The sequence below is a fragment of the Amblyraja radiata genome, chromosome 18, assembly GCF_010909765.2.
Source record: "Amblyraja radiata isolate CabotCenter1 chromosome 18, sAmbRad1.1.pri, whole genome shotgun sequence".
In the NCBI taxonomy this organism is placed as follows: domain Eukaryota; kingdom Metazoa; phylum Chordata; class Chondrichthyes; order Rajiformes; family Rajidae; genus Amblyraja; species Amblyraja radiata.
The window spans coordinates 13,564,252-13,581,919 of record NC_045973.1 but is presented as its reverse complement, the minus strand read 5'-3'; the positions used below and the strand labels follow the sequence as shown (position 1 = coordinate 13,581,919).

Sequence of the window (17,668 nt, the reverse complement as noted above, 5' to 3'; positions counted from 1 at the left end):
AAATTCAAGTTCACACAGAGTTCAGAGTGAGAAGATAGCCAGGGAAATCTATGACATGCACATTCTGAGCGCCATTTAAATAATATTTCATAAATTGAACTTTTTACAGTCTTTTTTAAATTGCCGAGTGTGATGGTGATTGACATGATTAATTCAAAAAAGAATACAGCAAAGAGTACCTCTGACTGGTTTATATCTATTTAATAGAAGCTGGAAATGTGCGAATATTGTATTTATTTCCTGTACATTTATAAGCAAGTGTATGTACCCTTGGCAAAGTTTTTCAAAGCTTGCCATGTATGAGCTGGCTTAACGTACTGCGCACAATGACAGGAAGAAGCTATAATTGTGCTCTTGGGAGATGAGCTGTGCAAGGGTAGAGGCGGCTTTTGAAAATAGGAGAGAAGGCAGAAAAGAATTGTAGTTGAGTTGCGATTGGTGTGCAGAACTATGATTAACTGTGCAGGGTTCAAGGTAGGATTGTGTTGGAAAAAAATAAGGTAAATAATAAAGGAATAGAAATACAAAATGACACAAGGATAATTTGTGGAGCAAGGACCAGAATCAAATTAATCAGTACAGGAAAGTAATCGGCCTGAAAGGTTATCCTTGTTTCACATTCTATAGAGGCTTCCTGACCTGCAGAGCATTTACATCACGTTGATTTATTTTAGATTTATAACATCTGCAATTTTTTCCTTTTAATGTCTTGCTTTGTGTAATACATTTCTTTAAAGCTACCTCAGAAAGGAACAGCCTTTGCTGACAAGTTTATGTCCTACCTCATGGATTGCCCCTTCATCAATGTACTTCGATGCCTTATGACCATCAAAGGTGAATACAATCCTTCCTTTTCAACTTGGTCCTCAAACACTGCCATGATTGCGTCTTAAAACCGTCTGATTTTAGTAGAGGTTATCTTAGCATAGATTAACATAGAACAATACACCACAGGAACAGGACCATCGTCAATTAATGTCCATGCTAAATATGACACCAAGTTAAAATAATCTCCTCTGCCTGCATGTGATCCATATCCTTCCATTAAGGGCTTGGACACGCTAGAGGCAGGAAACATGTTCCTGATGTTGGGGGAGTCCAGAACCAGGGGCCACAGTTTAAGAATAGGGAGTAAGCCATTTAGAACGGAGACGAGGAAACACTTTTTCTCACAGAGAGTGGTGAGTGTGTGGAATTCTTTGCCTCAGAGGGCAGTGGAGGCAGGTTATCTGGATGCTTTCAAGAGAGAGCTGGATAGGGCTCTTAAAAATAGCAGAGTCAGGGGATATGGGGAGAAGGCAGGAACGGGGTACTGATTGGGGATGATCAGCCATGATCACATTGAATGGTGGTGCTGGCTCGAAGGGCCGAATGGCCTACTCCTGCACCTATTGTCTATTGTCATTCTCTGTATATCTAAAAGCTACAAAAATGCCACAATCATATCTGTTTTCACCGACACCCTTGGCAGCATGTTCCAGGCAACCCTCGCTCTGTGCAAAGAAAAACCTGCCCCATGCATCTCCTTTAAACTTTTCGACTCTGACTTTAAAGTTGTGCTCTCTGGACTTTGTAATTTCCACCCTGGGATAAAGTCCCTGTAATTCCATCCCCTAATCAGTGTACCAGTTTGTAACAGTTCTCCCCTCAACCTCCAACACTCCAGAGAAAATAATGCGTGGTCTTTTTAGCTAAAGGGCATGTCCCACTTACGCAATTTTTTTTGGCGACTGCCGGCACCCGTCATAGGTCGTTGCAGGTCGCCGAAATGTTTCAACATGTTGAAAATCCAGCGGCGACCAGAACAAGGTACGACTCTTTGGGCGACTGCTCATGACCATACAGGCTTCACCCCGCGACATGTCGCCAGGGTGTGGCATGTATGGTCGTGAGTAGTCTCCTTTGTCACCCAAAGAGTCGTAGCGTCTTTCTGGTCGCCTCTGAATTTTCAACATGTTGAAAATTTTCGCCGACCTGTAACGACCTATGACGGGTGCCGGCAATCGCCGAAAAAGTTGCGTAAGTGGGGCAGGCCCTTAAAACTCTATACTCCAGGCAACATTCTGGCAAACATTTCCTACACTCTCCGAAGCCTTCACATCCTTCCTATAACGGGGTGATAAGAACTGCTCGCAATACTCTAAAACTAACATGTCCTAACCCTTGTACTCAAATACTGACTGACAACAGTAAGTATATCATATGCCTTCTTTACCACTCTGTCTCCAAATGTTACTACTTTCAGGAAACTATTGATTGGACCCCAAGATCTCTCTGTACATCAATGCCATTAATTATATATTTTCCTCTTGCATTCGATTATTCAAAGTACAAAACCTCGCACTTACTCGGATTAAATTCCATCGGCCATTTCTCTGCCCATATCCATAACTGATCTATAATCTGCTGTATCCTTTGACAGCCTTCCTTACTCTGCAATTCCACCAATTTTGATCTTGCCTGAAAACATGCTAATCAATCCATCAACATTCACACTCAGGTCATTTATATGTGACACAAATATTTGCCAGCTACCTTGTTGCCAGATGTTCCTCTTTTGTGAGCTTCTCCACTATTTGCACATCCCCTACTCACAGCAAGGTATTTTTCAGTTTTTATAAACTCCTTAAAAATATGCACCAGTGGCTAATTTCACCTTTCTAAATTGCAAGTGGGTTATGAAGTTTGACGCTGAGATTAACTCGGGATTTACAAATATGAGTATGCAAATTGAATGAGTTCCTTTGTGACCACTCTGGGCATTCTTCTGTGGCACAACTCTTGTTTCAGCCCTGGAAAGCAGATGTATGCGTGCAATTTAAATGCAAAACCTTAGAAATCTGCATTATTATGAGATAGAGCTTACGTGATCTCCTTCAACCTGGTATTCACACTTCTTTTTACCTATGCCCTGCTTGCTTTGTTCAGATGGGGAGAGCTAATGTTATTGGTCTTCTCCATCCCAGTATCCAGAGAGCATTCCTGCAGCGGTAGTGAATTGTCATATTTGCATAAAGACCATCAGTGAATCCAAGACATCATATCTGACAAGATATATGGTGCACTCCGGGGAAGGTACAATGTAAGAGGCTGAACACCAGGAGATCTGATCAGCATTTTTGGCTGCAGAGAGGAAGTTCATCCCTATGTTTCTTAAATGTCATATTCTACAGTCAAATTTAAAGCACAAAATGATTCATGTCAGCATCATAGCATGGATACAGTCACGAGTCATGATATATAATCAATCTGCGTCAAACTTAGTCATGCAGCTGACATTGTTTTAAAAGTGCAAGGAGGGGAGAGATGTATACAATACTAGTTATTACTGAATATTCATGTTGTATACATCTCACTGCAAAAACATTTTAAATTCTGCAAGTACTCAGCATGCCAGATGTAGTTGCTGCCTCACAGCGTCAGAGACCTGGGTTTGATCCTGACTACGGGTGCTGTCTGTGTGGAGTTTGCATGTTCTCCCTGTGACCTCATGGGTTTCCACCGGGTGCTCCTCTTTTATCCTCCATCCCAAAGACGTACAGGTCTGTAGGTTAATTGGCCTCTGTAAATTGTCCCTAGTGTGTAGCATAGAACTAGTAGTGTATGGGGATCACTGGCTGGCATGGAGTCTGTGTCCCGAAATGCCTGTTTCATGTTGTATCTGTAAACTAAACTAAAAACTAAAAACAGTGTGCAGATTCTTTGACCTCCCGTCAACATTTTTCAGACTGTTTAACTTGGTCAAATCTCAACATCGAAGCAGATGCTACGCATTATCTGTTGGGGTGCAAATGAATGAAGTCATCCTGAATGCAAGATACAGGCAGATGTGAGATATGTGAAACAAAACAAAACATTTTTTAAATACTCAGCAGGTCAAGCAGCATTTAGTGTCATTCAGCACAGAAACAGGTTCTTCAATTCATCATATCCGTGCTGATGATTAATTGCCCATCAACACTCATCCCACTCCCAGCACTTGGTCCATGGACTTCTATTCTTTGGCTATTCAAGTGTTAGTCTAAATACTTATTGAAAGTTCTGACAGTACCCACTACCAACACATATTCCAGATTCAATCAGTCTTTCAGTGAAAAGCATCCCCTCAAAACAGCTTCCCCCTTGCTCTCCATGTAAAATGTACCCTAGCATATGCTCTGACACAGGCCATCAGGGAAACTTGCTTGCCTGCTTCTCTTATAATTGAATGCCCTTTCGTAAAGCTCTCAATATTTTTTCCTTTCCTCCTGTTCAGCAATGCCAAACATGGTGCCACAAATGTTGCTGTTGTTGTTGCTGTTTTTCCCCTGAGTGGGGAGGGAAATTGAGTTCATATTTCAGATCAATGATCTTACATTAGATTATTAGCGAAAGGTCATTAACTGGAAATGCTAGCTCTCGGCCTCTCTCTATTGATGCTACTTGATCTGCTGACTATTTACGGTAGCTAAAAATGGTTATATTTTTCCAGTTTTGGAGTTCTAAAAATATTCATGGTCAACATTAATGATCAAGGCAAGCAGAATAGTTATTGAAATTGTTCAATATTTTAACTTAGAATAGCATTTCTCTGTAATGGAAAACGTCGAAGTCTTGAGCAACCATTATCCACGAGAGAATATTTCCTACCTAATTTGATTTATGGGTGAGAGAGCAATTCATGTTGCTCTAAACCACTCAGCGAGATTCTGCACTTCACAAAAGCTGCAAAACGCTTCCAAGTTGCAGTACGTGCAAATCTAGATTTCAAAAGCAGTGAGATTTAATGTTCACATCATGTCACATCAGAAAATAGATACTTTCATCAAAGCATCATATAATAGATTATTTCATATTCTCAGTGAAAGATGCTAATTGCTTGTGGTTTAGGACTAAAAGTATTTGAAATGATGATGTGTTGTCACGTTGTACACTCAGTGCACCACGGTTAGATCATGGAATCTGATCTCATTATCACTAACCATACCATTAAACATTGATTAAAGTTACCTTGATTTAATGCTCTGACCAGCTAAAAGGAACCTGCTGACAAGTGCAAATGAATAGTGTCTGAGGAGCTGACAACAAGCTGTGCGAAATGTTATCTGGAACAAAAATATGAAGAAAGTAAATACTTTGAAATTAATGTTCATTTATTTTGGTAGCAATTTCAAGGGAAGATGTCACAAGAGAGTTTAGCTCATAAACCACCAGGGGTGTCGTACGATTGGCAGCCCCGCCAATAGTCTGTTTGTTTTTTCGTCTTATTTTTAATTTTTAGTGTGTGTTAAAAGTTTGTGTAAATGTTCTCTGGTTTATTTTATGTGGGGGGAGGGGAAGGGGCCAGGGGAAATGTTTTTTTCAGTTTCTTACCTTGCTGGAGAAGCAATTAATTTTTGGATTGCATTCTCCGGTCACTCTGCGGCCTACCATCGATGGAGCTGGAGGCCTCCTCGGACTGACCTTGTGCCCCCCCATGGGGTGTGGACTTGCGTCAGAGTTGATCCCTTGCCTGGGATCGCTCCATCCACGCCCTGCGGACTTTATATCGGGAGCTCGCAGTCTCGGGAGAGGCCGTGGATGTCAGGAGCTCCAACGTCGCGGAAGGTTCGACCAGCCCTGACGCAGGGTTCGATCGTCCGGAGCGGGTGAGCGGACATCCCCCGATGCAGGAGCTGATCGACTCAGCGCAGAAAGCCCGCCACCGGCTACGGGAGTCAAGATCATCCCGTCAACAGAGGGCTGGAGGCCCCCGACTGCGGGAGAGCAAAGGGAAGCGATTGAACTATTTTTCGCCTTCTATCACAGTGAGGAATATGGAGTTACTGTGATGGATGTTTATGTTAAATGTGTTTTGTGTGTTCCGTTGCTTTTTATTTGTATGACTGACTTGGCAAATGAAATTCCTCGTATGTTGCAAAACAAACTCGGCTAATAAAGTATTATTGTGATTGTGATTGATATTGTGAAAAAAAGATGATTTTGTAAAGTTAGCTGGCACTTCAATAAATCCAGAGAAATTTTAATAAATTGTAAAGTCTGTGTCTTAGACAAGATGATCCACATTGTCAAATTATGACACCTGCCTTTTAACCATTTCAAACACAATTTCCTGGATGCAATTTTGCATGCACTCATGCACCGTATAATAAAGTACTGTGCATTTCCATAATGTTTGTACTCTAGTATTATCCACCTTTTTAATTTAACAGCAATTTCAACTCCAATGTAATTAATTACAATGGTGATTCTGGGTGCAATTCTCCCTGGAGTTAACCTCAATATGTACACGGTGCTTGGATCTGCCCATTGTTTCTTGGCAAAATTGCCCTGAAAATACCTTTCAGAATACAAAAGAATCAAACCCATTATGTTTGATGTGAACTTGTCCCTTTGTGTTGGCCTTCCATGTATCTTCGTCAATTCAGTAAATTACGACTGTCTCATCAATTTTCATGGTTCAGTTTCACAGGATGAGCTCAGAATTTAGCGGCTTCTATTCTATTGAAGTTTTGTAAGTAGCCAGACTAACTGATAATGTAAATTGACTGTGTGGATGAATTATGTTTGTGAATGGAAAGAAAATTTCTTCGCAGCTTCCTCAACTCGAAGACTTATTTTTTAATTTGCCTTCAGCACAGATCCCAGGCTCTATCAATGTATTTTTTGATGGAATTTTGGTCAATGTTTAGTCAACGTTGCTAATCAGCAATTAAGATCATATTTTTTTAAGGTGCTGCTCCTTGTTTCTGCAGGGGCTTGTGGAGAGCCTTCAGACCACAAGCTCCACTCTGGAGGCCATCCACACTTCTCTGATATGGATTGGTGATGATCTCATCACACGACGCCCACTGGTGTAGGCAACAGCTGCTGTGGATGGCGGAAACAGTTACCACGCAATTTAACCATGCAATTAATACAATATAGTTTCTTAATGTTTCACTGCGAGGTCTGGCCTCTGCCACACAGGAGCAGCTTGAAGCTATGAAAGTACAATGACATCCCCATTCTGTGAGCAGTAAGGTGCTATTCACAATGAACTCTTGAGCAGCCAACAGTTCTTCAGGAGCAAAACAATGTTGTACATCAATAGCAGTCTATTTCTCGTTAATATCTCTTTGGGGAATAGACTGCCATTACTTCTGCAGAAAGCATCTCAGCCGACTGTTCTCCTGCCTGAGCAGTAACATGTCACATATGAGCAGATGACTTTGTTACAAGAGCAAATACATGGTGTGCGGGAACTCAATTCCCCTCTGCAGGAGCAACAATCTCCCCCATGCACATGCATGTTCAAGGAATGAGCATGTAAACGGGCACTTTGGCTCAACGAGTCCACGCTGACCATCAATCACTCATTCACACTAGTTCTATGTTGTCTCTCACATCCAATCCCTACTTATTAGGGGGAATTTTACAGAGACCAATTGACCTACAAACCTGCATGTTTTGGAGGTGTGGGAGGAAACCCATGCTGAAGCAGGGAGAATGTGCATAGGCCACACAGACAGCATCTGCGGTCAGGATCGAACCAGGGTCTCTGGCGCTATGAGGTAGGTGCTCTACCCTCTGTGCAATCGTGTCACCCTTGTTCATCATCTGGAAGATTGAAACAATGGTAGTGTGGCCTGAGTGCCAGGGGTTCCTTGCACCAACATACTCAAGAGGTTAGTTAGGTGTCAATACTCAGGGCATTCATGAGCTCCTCAACAAGGCATCTATTCACTTCCTATCATGGCCTCTCAAGCAGCACATAGGGCAATAGTCCAGAGTCAACTCTCCAAGGCTGCTCCCTCAGTTGACTTAAGCCGGTCCATCCATGGTGAGGATGGGTTTTTTTTTTTTTAGCTCACAAAAGACATTGGTGTGTTGCAGACTATGCACCAAAGTGATGATGAGTGACCATCCAGCAATCAGACTGCTGCCACACAGGACCCACACTACATAGCATTGAAACTTTTAGTACATAAATAATTAGTACCAAACAATCCAAATTCTGAGTTTTAATTCCTTAATATATGAAAAGAGATTGCACTGAATGTACAAATGACTCCACATCATCAATTCAAAAAACCTGAGCAGTAACCATGCAGAGAACTCAACATGACTGAACATAATTGTTTTGTGATAAATCTTCAATACAGTATTTACCTAAAAACTCTTGATTCAAACCATTGAAACAGATGTGGCTTTCAGAAATATTATTGAGCACTGAAGTTTGTCAGCAAAAATAAAGTAACAGATCTTAGATTGCTGTAGATTGCTGCCCCATAGCTCCTGCGTTGCCCTGTTTTTCAGTATGGCCTCTGTGTAGTCTTCTGCTGACAGCTGCAATCCCTGCAAATGTACTCAATAATGGCTTCAACAGCCAGTGAGACTCAGTGCCTTAGGAGTTAAAGCTGTTGGTACAGTTGAAGCCACTGAATCTTTGCAAGAACCTTCGATGTCTGCAAGCATTCAGTGACAATGGGAGCCTGTTAAAAAGTAAAAGAAATATTCTGGGAACATTAATAATGATATTCCCACATGTCTTAGTGCTGGCATGGCGGAAGTCCGTTCCATTGCAATTTATGGGAGTATTTTTCCTCGTTCCTATTAGGGTGCCCGACCAGCGCTATGATTTGCTCCACCATTAAAGAACTGGCTTGAATGTTGTTTCAATATTCACGCACCAGCATGTGATGTACCATGCTACCACTCCTTTATCTGTTTAACTTTGGAGTAATTTGACCATAAAAGAATTGACATAATTTGATTCCATGATATTGAACAAGTGTCAAGTTTCATAATCCATTGTCCATGACTCAGAATAGTGTTGGTGCTTGCTAAGCATAAGCATGATTCCTTGTTGCAGGGATAGAATGTCCTGCAGCTTATGACACTCAAGAAGCAATGATTTAATTCATCACAAAAAAAGTCAATGTAACTTGCCTGTATTTTTCACTTCCCTGCGACTCAAAGAGAAGCTTCTTCTGTGCATGCCTGAAGCATCTGTGGGGTGGAGTGGACTCAAGACTGTGAGCAGACATTGAGCAAAAGCTTTTCCAATTCTACAATTCATTAAAATATCAAAATATAAAAAACAATAAATGTAATTAAAAATGCCATAAAATGCTGGTAAATACGAGCTCAATACATTTTCAGCTATTAAGTGAATCAAAGGTTATTGGATTTGCGAAAAACAAAAGTGGCACCTAAGTAAAAAGTCGACCATGATCTTATTGAATGCTGGAGCATGCACAAGGGTTTGACCAGCCTATTCGGGCTTGTGCTTGGTTAATTAAAGTAAACACTCAATCTAACTGGTTCTTAACATTTCTCGGTGAGTTGGCAATGCTACTCATTTGTCAGTCAAGCCTTTGGGTGTGAGTGTAATTGGTCTCTTTCTCCATTGTGCCAGTGCTACTCTGCTGGCATTTACCATGAATCTGGAGGTGGAATCTGCCAGAGTACAATCTCCAACTCAGCTTGGACTTCTGTACATTTCAGGATGAATGTAGAAGTCTGAGACATGTTGATCAGCAAGAGGCATTTGGTTATTGGTTCCCAGTGGAACAGCTTGCAAAAATTAAGCACATTCCACCCTAATCTTAGTGGCTTGGGCAACGCATACATGTTGAACACGATATGTATGGTGTGCTCCAGTTCCATTGACATCAGCCTCTGCTTCCGATTAACATCGACAGGCACTTTCCACAAAAATTGAGCGATTACTATGGTGAAAACATCTTTTCTGATGCCATCTACCATCTGGTGTCATTTCAAAGGGTTTCCAGGCATTGGTAGCTGTGATAATTGTTGCCTTTAGAACTATAAACAGTGCAGTTTACTAAAGTTTTCTAAATCACTGACAATACCTTTGCAATTTAAAAATTAAGCTACATATGTTCAAAATCCTGTAAATGTAAATTTTGTGGCGTTGTGACAGGAAGTCGCAGTCTTGTCATTACCACTGCCATATCTTAGGCAATGTTTCTGCATCATAGCTGGAGCTTCATGTTTCAATGCTGCTCTCCTCATGTGTGGATGCCTCATTAGGTTGTTCATGTGGAGCATGAACACATTGGTAGAGTTTTTGGGAGAAATTGTATTTTATTGTGTAAAAAAATCAGAGTAATCCCTGGGGACACCTACCTCCAGTGTGGCTTTTAAATCTATGGATTTAAAGCTGCACTTGCACTCCAAACCAAGGTCACCCCGACTCAAATCATCGAACAGCAGTATGTAGACAACAATCGTGAATGCATGTTTGGTGTTTGAACTCCAAATCACCATCACTTGTCTGGTTTGTTTAAAAAAAAACCCCCACAGGATAATAGAATGGATTTTCCACTTAAGCTCCGCACAACAAAATCCTCCAGCAACCGGCTCTTACTGCACAACACCTCCCTCCGATAATAAAGGTCCTTGACTAGATTGTGGGAAACATGGACCATAATCATGTACCGTCATAGACTTAGGCCACCAAAGGAAAAAGAAGATCAAGAACTCAAAGCAGTTATCTGGGATAGCAGTGGTATCTGTCTTCCTATCCACCTCTGTCACTGTGATGTAAACTACCCACAGCCGACAGGCCATATCATTGCAGCAATGCTGCTTTATAAAATACTTCAAAATCTCCAATATCAGCAACCTCTATGAGGCAACCTATGCTCATTTAGTTCCAATATTCAACCCATGATTTTGGCATGCCTGACACTGGAGACTATTCCAAGCTCCACGTAGATAAAGGTAACAATTTGTGAATGTTCTCAAACCTCGTTTTAAATAATGGAAAGTCCCTTTGCCTTGTTGGATTCCTTGGCCGTTCACTGCTCAAAACAAATGATAAGAGAATTCAAGTTGCCATGGATGGCTTGACCCCATTCATTCAGAGTGCATTGAAGTCGAGCAGAGTGTAACAGAAAGAGGATCCCATTAATTATCAGACCATGATGCTTTCTCAAGCATCACCTGTCCATTCTGTGGGTGAACCTGTTAGTCCCAAATAGGCCTCCGCATTCATCTCAGAACTCTCAGGACTGGAGTGAGTGCAACTCATCCTAAACTCTGAGAGGCAACCTATGAAGATGAGTTCTATAATGTTTCATTTTATCTGCCAATTTCACCATGAATATTGAAACAGCCAATAAATACAGCTTGCTAATTATGCACATTTGCAAGCTCTGGGAAGCAGAATGAACAAGCAACTGTGGAATATATTTGCAGTTTAAAAGTCCAAGATGTTGCTTTCCTTGAGTTAGACTCATTACAATCTTGGCGAATGTGGTATTTTTATCGATGAATTTTATTTCATTGGATTGTCTTTGAATCCAAAATATTACGCAATTTGGTGTCCTTATTTTTGTTTCCCTTCAATTGGTTATATTTCAATTAATAAAAGTCTTTCAAATTGGTAATTGTCCAGATAGCAATGTTGCACAGTGCTAGTTTTATGAACAATTTACATCCCCTGTAATTTGTAAGTTACACAAAAAATAAATTCATTGAGGACATCATCTCTGCACTTTATTCAACCCTGGAGCATCTTGACAAACATCTATGTCAGGATGCTATTCATTGAATACAGCTCAGTCTTCTTGTGATAATCCTGAATAAAATCATTTCTAAACTTCTGGACCTTAGCGTCGCATTTGCAATTGGCTTCCAATCTTGACTGGCCGTCCTCAGTGAGTTAGAATTGGGCATAACATTATCTCCATTCTTTCACTAAACACTAGTGCCGCTCAGGGTTGCGTGCTCAGTCCCTTGCTGTACTCCTTGTACACCCATGTACACCCATTTTGCCGATACCACTGTTGCCAGCCAGAATGACGCCAACAATGAGATGATGTACAAAAAAATGATCAAGCTCTATGTCACAGTATCTGGACAATAGCTAAACCCTTAATGTGTGCTTCAAGTTACTAAGCATTCAAATCACTGCAAACTAGCCTGGTTCCTTCACACTGATGTGGTGATCAAGAGAGCACTTTAATGTATGTACTTTCTTCGTCATCTGAGAATATTCAACATGCCACACAGGGATTCCCTTAAATTTATACAGATGTGCTATTTAAACTAGTCTGACAGGTTACATATCAGCCTGGCATGGTAACTTGACTGCTGATCCTGCAGAGTGTGATGAATGCAGCCCAGTCCATCAAAGGATTGTCATTTCCTATCCAGTCCATCTTCTTGGTAGTTTGCTTGAGGAAGGCAGGAGGTAATGTCAAGGATACTTGCTTCCCCTTTTCTTCTTTGAGAGAAGATACAAGACCTGGATAGCTTGGAAGTCCAGACTAAGGATAGCTTGGAAGCCCAGACTAAGTATAGCTTCTTCCCTACTGCTATCTGGCTCCTGACCCAAACATCTCTTTCACACCCCTTTCCCGGAAGTGCTACCACATACTCTCATTCTTATCTCTACCACAGTTGTTATTCCATTTGTGGGCTTCAATCTTCAATTGCTCTTCTTGGTTTTTGCATGACAATCTTGAATCATTTTGCAGTCATGCACTTGTATTTATTGTTATTTTTATTACTGTATTATATTGTTTGTAAGGAATTACATTGCATCCTCGTGTATTTGTCAATAGATAAATACACAAGGATGGGTTTTTTTTGTTATCTATAATCCTTGCAAAGAGTTAAAGCTTGATGAGGCAATTGATGCAACTCAGATGATCGATGATAACAGTGGTGAGAATAGTGGAAGTTTCTGCACCATCAGGCGCCGAAGAACTTGGGAATCTTTGTGTTCTTGATAATGCAGAAAATCAGCTGATTTTCTTTTCGCTACAAACAGCAAACGATACAATGTGACATATCTCAGTTACTCACCAAAATAAAGGTGGACAATAAGTCCCAGCAAAGCCACCATTACTGTAATCTACAGCTTTTAGAAGACTTATCAGGAAATAACAGGATTGATGTTGAAACAAAACTTGTTGTAGAATTAATTAATATCTAAAACTGTTGAAGGAACCATATGTTATGAAATGTACAATGCATGACATCCAGCCCGTTTACGTGGAATTTGTCATTTATTGATTCCTCAATTAAAATTAAAATAGAAGATTTTTGCCAAAACTACAACTGTGAATTTCTATAAATGTTAAATTAATTTGGAAAGATGATTGAAAAATGCAATATATAATTAAGCTAAAATCAATGTATATTCTCAGAAAGTGGATAATATTTGAATGACAAATTATATTTTCATTTCTCGTTGACGTTGTTTTACAATAGCTTTTCTACTTAAAGATGTATTGAAAGAGTTGGAAGATGTACTTGTTTAATGTTCCAAGGTTTTTGCTCAGGAACATTGAATAATTTAGCCACAGATCACCAACTATATTTTAAAATTATTTTCGAAAAAAGTGTGGATTAAAGTGTACTTATACAGGAGATTGCATTGCATCCTCATGTTTTGTCAATAGATAAATACACAAGGATGGGTTTTTTTTGTTATCTATAGTCCTTGCAAAGAGTTAAAGCTTGATGAGGCAATTGATGCAACTCAGATGATCGATGATAACAGTGGTGAGAATAGTGGAAGTTCTGCACCATCAGGCGCCGAAGAACTTGGGAATCTTTGTGTTCTGATAATGCAGAAAATCAGCTGATTTTCTTTTCGCTACAAACCAAACGATACAATGTGACATATCTCAGTACTCACCAAAATAAAGGTGGACAATAAGTCCCAGCAAAGCCACCATTACTGTAATCTACAGCTTTTAGAAGACATTCAGGAAATACAGGATTGATGTTGAAACAAAACTTGTTGTAGAATTAATTAATATCTAAAACTGCTGAAGGAACCATATGCTTATGAAATGTACAATGCATGACATCCAGCCCGTTTATGTGGAATTTGTCAATTGATTCCTCAATTGAAAATTAAAATAGAAGATTTTTGCCAAAACTAAACAGGGAATCAATTTCTATAAATGTTAAATTAAGTGGACAAGATCATTGCAAAATGCAATATAAATTAAGCTAAAATCAATGTATATTCTCAGAAAGTGGATAATATTTGAATGATAAAATTAGCTTTCATTTCTCTGACGTTGTTTACAATAGCTTTTCTACTTAAAAATGTATTGAAAGAGTTGGAAGATGACTTGTTTAATGTTCCAAGGAAATTATGCTCAGAGGAACATTGACATAATTTAGCCACAAGATCACCAACTATATTGTTAAATTATAGTTTCAATAAAAGTGTGGATTTAAAAGTGTACTTATACAGAGATGTTTTGCAGTTTCATTTTTGATAAAAGCGTTTCTGTTTAAGCAGTAATAAAAGACAAGTAAAATACAAGTTTGAAATGTTATAAAAGAGCTTTCTACGATGGTGTACTGTGCAAATTAAGATATTGCCAGTTTCTTGAGAGCTTATAATCTTGTAATATTTAGAGAGTAAACAGTCTATCCAGTCTTTTCTTCATAAGACAGTCCTGACATCCCCAGAAAGACTGTTCTAGGTCTGGTGAACCTTCTCTGCACTCCCTCTATGGCAATAATGTCCTTCCTCAGATTTGGAGACCAAAACTGTACGCAATACTCCAGGTGTGGTCTCACCAAGACCCTGTACAACTGCAGTAGAACGTCCCTGCTCCTATACTCAAATCCTTTTGCTATGAAAGCTAACATACCATTCGCTTTCTTCACTGCCTGCTGCACCTGCATGCCTACTTTCAATGACTGGTGTACCATGACACCCAGGTCTCGCTGCATCTCCCCTTTTCCTAGTCGGCCACCATTTAGATAATAGTCTGCGTTCCTGTTTTTGCCACCAAAATGGATAACCTCACATTTATCCACATTATACTGCATCTGCCAAATATTTGCCCACTCACCCAGCCTATCCAAGTCACCTTGCAGTCTCCTAGCATCCTCCTCACAGCTAACACTGCCCCCCAGCTTAGTGTCATCCGCAAACTTGGAGATATTGCCTTCAATTCCCTCATCCAGATCATTAATATATATTGTAAATAGCTGGGGTCCCAGCACTGAGCCTTGCGGTACCCCACTAGTCACTGCCTGCCATTGTGAAAAGGACCCGTTTACTCCTACTCTTTGCTTCCTGTTTGCCAGCCAGTTCTCTATCCACATCAATACTATAAAGTCTACCAAATATCATTCTTTCATTGTGGATCTCAGCAGGTACAATATTTACTAATATTTTAATTTTGTACTTGCATCTCGATTATTCTTCAGTTGCCTCAATTGTCAGAAAAATAAAGTTCAAACACAAGTAATAAGGATGTCATGCACTGCCTGGAAGGACTTAAATGCTCCTTCAATTCTGCAGGAACTGCATTTGCAGTTGCCTCAGTCCATATCACCATTAGCAGGCATTGATGTATTTGCTCAATTCACCTGCAGCTCTTAAAGACCGTATTGAAGAAGTAATGAAACTAAAAGTTGAATCTCTGGTCTTTTGGTTTGGATCTTTTGCAGAACACAAATGTGTAAGCATAGGACTGGAAATGCATTTGCTCCAAACTTAGACAGTGTGGCTTTTAAAAAAATATTTAAATCAGAATTTCAGCTTCATTATCAAATGCAACCTGGAGAGCTGATTCTCGAAGAGCCGGCTTTATCCCAGGAGTAAGGAGTGCTTAAAATTATGTTTTGCCAGATCCTTTAACACCTCAGTCTGACAGTGTAGCTCATCTTAACAAAATATTCCCAGCGTTGTTCTTTGTTGGTAGTATTGTATGCAAATTCAATGTGCTTAAACTTCCAAATTTTTACACATTTGTTTCAGGTTAACTTGTTACAAAGTGTGATGAGTAATCCGTATAATATTGTCTACTCTCAGGATAATGGAGCACAACAAATTAGTTGAAACTCCTTGGGGAAAGTAGTGCTCATTTCGACAAAAACAGTGAGACAGTTTGAGGATCAGCTACAGCTGCTTCTGCAGTTACAGAAACAGCCATTTGATTCTGTCAAATATGAAACGGGTAACGAAAATGCTTAAATGTGCCTGTTCCAATCTGAAATTCTGTTGTTTCTTGCCATTGAGTTGTGTGTGAATTGTGCATGTAAGGGTCATTTCATGAATTATAACCAACACATCACAAAGTTGCAATTCAATAAATTAACTGTAACATCGAAGGTAGACAAAAATGTTGGAGAAACTCAGCGGGTGAGGCAGCATCTATGGAGCGAAGGAAATAGGCAACATTTCGGGCCGAAGCCTGAGGAATCAGTTTTGGGCCCATAGCTGTTTGTGGTTTAAAACAATGATTTGCATGAGAATATGCAATGCATGATTGGTAAATTTGCAGATTACACTAAAGTAGGTGAGGCAGCATCTATGGAGCGAAGGAAATAGGCGACGTTTCGAGTCAAGACCCTTCTTCGGACTGAAGAAGGGTCTCGACCTGAAACGTCGCCTATTTCCTTCGCTCCATAGATGCTGCCTCACCTGCTGATTTTCTCCAGCATTTTTGTCTACCTTCGATTTTCCAGTATCTGCAGTTCCTTCTTAAACAATTAACTGTAACATGCTCACTTTGCTCCAAAGTCCAATATTTAGGAACATTTTAACTTTGTACTTGCTTCTTGATTAATCTACAGTATGACTTTGTTATGTAAACAAGTAAACAATTATTTGAAGAAGAAAAACCTTGCTCAGATGAACTTTAAAAAAAAGTGAATTGGCCGGGTTATTTCTTCAGATTAAATAGCTTTTTCTCCATTGTTTTTTGTTGTGATAAAATTGAATCATTTTTATTATGGTGCTAAATTTCAAGGATGCTAATAAACTACTGTATATATTTCACACACTTCTCAACCTTCGAAGATGAAATATCATTATACATGTAAGAACTGGATTGAATTAATTTTCAGCCTTGGAGAAAGGACAATATTGTCTCTTGTGATCAGCTATTGAAATACAGGTACAAGAGACATTAAACTCGAGAAATGACTTTGTCATTCTGTTTAGTTACCGTTATAACAGACTTTTATTTGAGTTCTCTATTTACAGCTCTAGAATAGGCAGAATAAACAGCTGTTCCTATGACAGTAGACCCACCTGGAATTGGACCTGGAACTGCCTCATCATTTTTGTCTAAGTCAGCTGCTACATAGGAGGAATTATACAAATTTCTTGTGCTGTGTTGTCCCAAAAGTAAATTGAATGAATGTTTTTTCCTGATGTGTTCGAATGTCACTATCAAAATTGTTCGTCAAGGATTTTGACATGGATTATCCTGGGGGAATTGCATGAAGATAATTTGAATAATACAGGATTAGGATTCTTGAACAGCCAAAATGAAGTAAATTTATGGGCCTGTCCCACTTAGGTAACTTTTTAGGCGACTGTTGGAGACTATGCCGTTGCCACATGGTCACCACATGTTAGCGGGTGGTTGCTGAGGAGTCGCCTTCATGGTCGTGAGGCGTTCCCGCATTCTGGGAACTAGTTGCGGCCTCATTATGATCGCCGCAAAATTTTCAACGTTGAAAAATTAGCGGCGACCAGAATGAAGCCGCCATGGAGAGTAGCGAGAATTCTCGCGCCGTAGGTGGTTTGCCAGGAGGTCCTAGTGGGTTGCCAGGAGGTCGAAGGTTCTCGTAGGTTGGAGCCGGTGCTGACAGGTGAATTTCATTGGCTCATTGGGGAAAAAAAACCGTAAGCAGTATTTTTCAGAACTAAAGATAACCGACCGGTAATGTTAATGTCCGCCGA

General features: G+C 40.0%; 1 protein-coding gene across 6 annotated transcripts in view; it reads left to right on the top strand.

Annotated features, from left to right (window-relative positions):
- The window catches only part of cntn3 (contactin 3), a 1,582,783-nt gene that overhangs the window by 755,597 nt on the left and 809,518 nt on the right, over positions 1 to 17,668 (top strand). The gene's annotated exons all lie outside the window — the stretch shown is intronic.